The sequence below is a fragment of the Corvus brachyrhynchos genome, unplaced genomic scaffold (assembly GCF_000691975.1).
Source record: "Corvus brachyrhynchos isolate BGI_N302 unplaced genomic scaffold, ASM69197v1 scaffold71, whole genome shotgun sequence".
Classification (NCBI taxonomy): Eukaryota; Metazoa; Chordata; class Aves; order Passeriformes; family Corvidae; genus Corvus; species Corvus brachyrhynchos.
In genome coordinates, this window is record NW_008237609.1 from 3,659,216 (window position 1) to 3,666,972 (window position 7,757).

General features: G+C 39.5%; 1 protein-coding gene across 7 annotated transcripts in view; it reads left to right on the forward strand.

Moving 5' to 3' along the window:
• Nucleotides 1–7,757, forward strand: part of PCDH9 (protocadherin 9) — a 681,278-nt gene that overhangs the window by 303,712 nt on the left and 369,809 nt on the right. The window lies entirely within an intron of this gene.

The following is a 7,757-nucleotide window of genomic DNA, read 5'->3' on the forward strand; positions in this document are numbered from 1 at the left end:
GGTAGCAAAGTTCCTTTAGGTATATCTAAATAAATATTAGCTTTCTGGTGAATGCTTATAAAGAGATTTGGAGGAAAGCTAGTTATTCTGTAACTCCTCAGATAATACCTGGTTTCTCAGGGATCTGAGAAAAAATAGAGGAGGAATTAACTTCTTTACTCTGTTCACAATCACAGTGGAGATTATTCTCATTAAATATTTATCCATCATGGAGGAGGAAGAGAGTTGAGTAATCAAACAGTTGGTGTTAATTTAAATGTCAAACCACAATTAGAAAAAAACATCCTTGCAATCAAATTTTATTGTGGTTTCCCAATCTGTGCTCTGAAAATATCCTTCACTCGAGGATTTCCACTCTTAGAGAAAAGAGAGGAGAGTACAATATGGATTTTGACTCAATTGACTCGAATGACTCAAATTTCCTGAACTTTTTCCTCTTTTGAAAATTCCATAAACTTTATGTGACTCAGTAATCCTTTCATAAGGTTAACTTGAGGCTGTTATTTCTTGCCAATAGATTTTCCTCCAACTTGATCAGCCCCTATCCTGAAAGGATTCTGTGTTTGCCACTGCTGCACTTGAGATACCTGTTGACAATTTATCCAGCTTGTCAAGCTTTCTCTGAATAGGAGCGAAGACTTCCAGCATGCAGAGTGCTTTCCCCCAGCTTGGTGTCATCTGCAAACTTGCAGAGGATACCTGCCTCGTGATCCAGCTTATTAATGAATGCATCACCTGCAAAGGCATCATTAGCCCCATTAATCATCCCTATAAACAAGATGCCATTGGAACTATTTGAACTTGGCAGTCAAAGTAATTTTTCCAGACACCTGGTAGTCCATCCACCCAAAACATATTTTGACCAATTTGTTAGTGTGGACAAAAGAAAATAAAATATTAAAAAAGCATAACTAAGATCAAGGTGGCCCTTTTTCACCAAGGCAGCAATCTCATCACAGAAGACAGACAGGTTGGTAAAGCATGTTTCGCCCTTGGTAAATGCATGTAGTATCTCCTCCTACTCTGTGCCTGGGTGTAGCTTCCAGGAGGTTTTTTTTGAGCAGTGAGACTAGAGTAACTGACCTGCAGTTCCTCCAATAATCCTTCTCCATTTTTGCAGAAGTGGGCAAATTTTCCATTTTTTCAGAAACCTACCCTAAAGACCCAGAGTTTTGTAGAGCCATAAACAGTGGCTGATGTCCCATACATTTAATTGGTTTCTGCCTCAGTCTTCTACTGGGAATAATTCTTGAGTCTCCTAGACCCTGGCACAGGCTCAGAGGAACTGGGAGGTTTGACACAGTCATTACCACTGGAAACTGAAGAAAAGAAGGCATCTATTACCTCAGCTTTTTCTATGTTCTTTGCCACAAGGTTTCCTACAGCTTGAGTGATGGCCCCACATTTTCCTTTGCCCTCTTTTTGCTGATAGTGTAACTTTCTTTTTATGCATCGTAGTCCTCACTAGTATCAACTCTAAGGCAGTATTGGCTTTTGTAATTCAGCTGAGCACAGTCAGGATTTCCCCGTTATCCACACTGACCTTACGCTGTGCCTGTTAGACTTCCTGGGCCTCACACTGGACTTCTCCTGTGCTTTGTAGAAGTTGTCACTGATGTTCAGTCAGCTCTCCCAAGCATCTTTACCTTCCAGGGCAATCCCATTAGACTCCCACCAAGCAGACTCCTAACAAGTTTAAGTTTAAATCTACTTTTCTAAAGGTTTGTAAATTTTTTTTTTTCCTTTTGAGTAATAGTTTCAACTGTATATATTCTGGTCAGTTTGTCAGACCACCTGTACACTTGTATCAAACAAAGCCAATTCTTGGTGCTAGCCAGAAGGCTCTTTAAATTTTAGGACTCTACCGCTTTACCCTTTCAGAAGATGTTGAAAGTTTTTGTTGTCTCCTCTGAAAACCACCCTTGTGGTGGCTGGTTGGCCTGTGGTACAAAAGACAGAGAAAATAATTGGGTAAGAGAGTCACTAGTACCAGAGAGTTCTGTCTCAGGGTGAGAAGAGAAGCCTCCCAGGATGCATTGTTCTGTTATGGTAGTCTACCCCAGTTCTGCTTCCCTGGTTGGCTGTTGGCCGCCCAGCCCCCTTGCTACCTTATATGTTTCATATCCCAGAAAGCTCTCCACTCCAAGTTCCTTCATTGGCCTTTGCCCCTTGCCACTCCCCCAGAGCTCCCCCACTGCTTCCCATTCCCTAGTCCCGCCTTTGTACCGGCCCCATGCCCTCAGATCATCGGTCTCTGGTGCTTGCCCCACTCCCGTACTTAAACCTGCACCCTGCCTTGTTTGTCTGTCTTTGCCTCTGGAATCCTTCACAGTGTGGAAGCAATAAGCTGCTTCTGTGGAAATCTCTGCAAAGATCCTTCCTGCCTCTTTGCTGCCGACCCATATTACTGAAGCTGTCGGTGCGTTTGTGCGTGCACGCGTGTGTGAGTGTGTGCAGCTGATCCTGCTGAGCAGCTTCGCTTTGGAGACGCTTCTGAGAGATCGCAAAACCTCGCGCTCCAGCACAGAAGCTGCAGAGACCGAGACAGCGATACACCCTTGTGATTGTGATGCTTCCCCAAGTTTTCTAAAGGAGGCTTTATTTCCTCTTCTTGATCAATCAGTCATTATCAGACACTTGTCACTACACCAAGCCTGATCTTGATCCGTTAGTTCTGGGGTTGTTAGTCACCTGCTCCAGTGCAAATCTCCAAGAACTCAAACTGTCCATGTGCATAGAGTGCAACCTCTCCTCCTCACTTGTCCTGCGGAGCACGTATGGACTCCCTGTGATTGTTTTCAACTCCACATTTGTTTGTGTACGTATTTAGGGTGAGCCCTTGAGTTGCACTGTGTTCACAGAGTATCGACCCCTGTGTGTTATGCTTGTGCCTGACACATTTTCCCTTTGTCCTATCCCTCCTCTAAGTCTCAGATCACTTTTCCACCATCTCTAGATGTTTGAAATGCTTTTCACTAGATTATCAAGCTTCTCTGCAAGAGTCTCTTAAAGGCTGAGTCTTGGCCCACTTTATTAAATATGACACAGAAATATTTTGGCATGTATGTTTAACATGTGCATACAGAATAGCTATGCATATATTTGGTGTCTCTCCATGCTTAAATACTGTATGAAAGTTCATGAAGAGAACAGACACTTTGTGTATATTTTTCTGCATTTGTGCACAGCAGGGGAAAGAGGAGAATGTAAGAAACTTCCTAAAGTACTGAATAATTATCTTTTTGATTTGGTGTATTGCCTTCAGCTTTTTATCTCCTACATGACTTACTGGCAGTCTTTCAATACGATTTTTCAAATGGTACAATGTGTTTTTGGTTTTTTAAACATCATTGAAATGAGAAGCAGAAAACAGTCATACATATGCGTGGCCAATTTGATGGAGATGATTTATTCTTCTTTGTAAAGAAAGTGTTGAAATGTTTTGGAAAGGCTGGTCCTGTACAGGGATTCAAAACACAGGACTTAAACAGATTCAATGTTCGTATTCTTTTCTTCTAGAACCCTAATCATATATAAAATAAATTTTAAAAATCATCAGCATGTAGTATTCTAAACAGATTTGACATGTAGTACTGAATTCTGCTATCAAAAAAGACATTTTTACATATTCCCACAGATTTATTTTCTTTAAAAGCAGTTTTTCTTAGTGGGGGGAAAAAAAAAAAAAGGTATCTGAGTATTTTATGGAAGATGTATCTATTATTTTATATTACTAAGATGTCTGTCTTTTCTGGTAAGTGGGGTGCCACAGAGGTTATCTAAGTGGGGTTTTTTGATAGTATATTTGTATGAGAAGTCTCTTGGACATTCCTGAGTTTATACCACTCTATGCTATTTTGTTTCCTTAAACTAATAATTATCATTGTAGGTGGGAGAGATGAGGAAGTATTCATGAGAACAGTTGTTCACAAGTTTTCTTCACCTGTCCAATGCCTAATAAAGTAAAACTGATTTCGACACTGGAGGAAATTTTCCAGTCGCATTTTTCCTCGGAGGAGGAGAGAATTAAAAAGAACATTATGTTACAGAATTCAAAAATTTTATGACTTAGTGTTAAATGTAAAGGTGAAGTAGGATAAAAATAGACTACAAATGTGATTCACGATAATAACAATTTTAATCTTTTAGTGGGGGGGACAGAGGGACATTTCCTTTGATTAAAGATTATGTGTCAGATTTTTTTTTTCTGTTCATGTTTACCTGAGATGTTGTTTCTTAAATTCATCTAAATACTGACTGTATTAGAGACCATGCAACATGCTTTTTAGCATATTAAATGTTAGCACACCCTGTGTGATTAGACCATGGATTGAAGCCTTAGTCCTTCACTGCCTGAAATTGGAGTTTAAATACCTACATTGTGGATACTTAACTTTGGGCATTTGAGCCTAGAGTTGCAACACAGCCTTCAAGTTCATAATGTTTTTATTTTGTTTGGGGTTTTTTATGTTGTTCGTTTTGGCTTGTTGGGTTTTTTTGTTTGGGTTTTTCTTTGGTGTGGTTTGGGTGTTTAGTTGCTGTTGTTTTTTTTCCAAATCATATCCAATATTTGTTAAAGAAGCTTGGGAAAACTCTGCTCAGAGAGGCTGAAGTGATGTATGGATGCCTACAGTTTTTGTCCATCTTCTTTGTGCCATGTGACATCAGATTATGTCCTCAGCAAGACCTGCGAAAAACAGCCCACATGGTTGTCACTTAGGACAGAATTAAATAAGTTTTCAAATGCAGAAATTGAATAAGGACATGAACTGTCAGTATAGACTAGCTGGAGTGTCTTGTGAGGATAAACAGAAGTGATACATAAAACGTAATTCAGGACCATCTTTGTCAATGATTGAAGTCGCACAGATAAGGATATCTTTATCCTGATTAAAGTTAGCAGACATTTGCCATTGACCTTCATAATGCTTCTGGATTTTACCCACTCTATGGGACTAAACTGGAAGTTGGCCAAGTATGTGCCAGTGATTCTTCTCATCAGTAGACATTTAGTCCGTTCTGGGTAAAACCTTTGTTGCTCTTCCTGTCATCAGGGTGAGATCCATAGACATTACTTAAGACCTTTAAAAAGTTTTCCTCATTTGTGATCATTCATCTGATTTGAGCAGAGAGGGATAAAACATTTGTAGTGACTTTAGTAGCCTCTGAGGACTGAAAATATGAATAAGAAAGAGGTTTCATTTTTTTTTCATGCAATATGTATCAGATTAATTGTTTCTGGTTTAGGATTAATGAGGCTTCATGGATAGGAATAAAGTGGATAAGCAGTCACTGATCTTTGTAGGAAAGAAATGGAAAGTATTTTAGTCTGAAATGTTTCAACAGTGCTGAGTCTTTGAAATCAATTTTCTGGGTTTAATACAGTGCTGTTTCGAGCTGTCATATTTCTAATATATTGCAGCACTGTAAACCCTCACATCCTGGACCTTTCTTTAGAGGATTGGGTATATATGCTTGGGTACGTGAATGTAGCAATCAGGAAATAGCACAAAGTGAAATGGCTGTTACTGCATGTTTTTCAGCTTTGCAGTGTATTGCAGATCACAGGGATTTATTACAAGAGTGAGTTGTTGATTTTGGTTTGGAGTGGGTTTTTTATTATTTTTGTTTGTTTTTCTTTGTTTTCTACTTAAATGATCTTCACTGTGCTTTATTTTTCACTATACCCTTCCATTGTCAGATACAGTGCATCCATTAATAACTACCCTTCACTCCTTAAATAATTCCTTAACATATGGTAAAAGAAATCATTACATTTTGTTTCATACTCTCTGTTTCTCCTCTTCCCAAAACTCAACCTGACCTCTACCAACTTCTGTTAGGTTCAGAATCAGAGGCTTTAGAAAAATGAAAGCTGCCAAGTGTATTGGCTAGCAATTAATTTGTACACTTTTCAATTTATAGAACCGTCCCTCAGCCTCAGTTTTTAATTTGGTCCTTTAGATGAAATTCTATTTGGGGAAATCAATGAGAAGTTAACCAAAGCCTAGGCAGCTGTAGTGATTAGAAGTCGACAGCTTTGATTGCATGCCAAACTGACATCTAGGTTTAGTTTTTCTGTTTTACTCATTCCTCATTCTCTAACCTTTTGCCCTATCACATGACATTATCCTTTCAAGATCTGATACCAGAAGGGGAGAATTTGTGTGCTGAACAGAGCATTGCTTGTTACCTTATACCACAATTTTGCAGTGACAGAAATATCAAATGAAAGAAAATACACAGCAGAAATAGATATTTAACACAATTTCTGACAGTGTTGCAGCTGCTATGCCTGTTGCTCTGATGCCGTTCACTGCTGATGATTTAAACCAGGCTATTGATTAAATCATATCATTGGTTGAAGGTAAAAGACCAGAGATGAATTTTTACAACACAAGAAGATATTATTCATACTGCATACAAAATTAATGTGGATCAGTTCATGTTTTCCACAAAATTTCTTTACCCTTTTTGTGTTTTGAAATATTTAATATGTTCTTGATGAACTAATATGGCAGTTAACTGAATGATAGCAATAAAATTAAGACAGATAAAATAATATTACATAAATTTCCCTCCCCCATCTTAGTAATGGATTTAAACATATAAATAAAAATATAAATGTATGTATAGAATATATATAAACATATAAAACACAAAAACTGCTGAGGAACACATTGAATGCAGGTAGCTCGGGGTGCAGCTGCAGTGGGAGCTGGAGATTGAGCTCTGGGTGGGAGCCTGAGGCAAGAGGCCATGAATTGCCCACCCTTTGTGCAATGAAGGACAGAGGGACATGTGGAGACAGACAGGTGACTGGACACTCAGTGACGCAGCAGGAACCAAGGACTCCAGACTTCGTCAGTTTTGGTATGAGAGGTTAAAAATCCAGTGGTTCCTTTGTTTGGGGTCCCTCCCAGGAGGCACCAGCTTCGGCTATTTCTGTGTTACTCCGCCATGAGTAAATGGCTTTATGGAACGAGGCATCTGAGACTCTGCTGTGGGAAACCTGGGGCCAAACTGGTGAGGAAACCTGGTCTGACTGTGTGAGTGGGGTGTGTAGGGAGTTAAAACAGGCACCCATCGAGCCACTGTAGCTGTAAAGGGGCTTTGGTCCCAGCAGGGTCTGTCTGGACTTGTGGCCGTGTGACTGATGCAGTGCCTCTCAAATCAGTCAGACTGGGAAGTTTGCTTAACAAAACCAAATAAAGACAGTTCTCAGCTATAATGTTATTTGCATATAGCCACGTGTGAGCTATTATTATATATATTATTACTTTTGTATTAATAGGTAGTATGCAGAGATCAGTTAGCAAAGTGATTGGTGTCTTTAGAAGTCACCGACAGACTTGATAGAAGAACACATATTTTTTGTGAATGTTATAGTGCCCATAGTCATTTTACCATGTAAATCCAGCCTCCTGATGCCCATGGTACTGAAAAGCAGGCACTGTAAACAGTGTGTAACAGAACAGCTTTTGGTAGTATTAGAGTGACAGAAAGCAAAGGCTAGAGGGAAAAAAATGAGAGACCATGATGCAGAGAGGTGAGAGTGATGGGTGCCTTCTTAGGTCCTTCACTGCTTGTGTGAGGTCCACTACAAATGCACTGCACAACACTGATTGCAGCCATGGGTTAGGAAGTGGGAAAAGCAACCAGCTTTTGAAAATGATGTTCCATTGCGGGTACAGCCAACACTGAAAGCTCTTTCAGGGAACCTCTTACTTCGTGGTTTTATTTTATTCCACATGGCT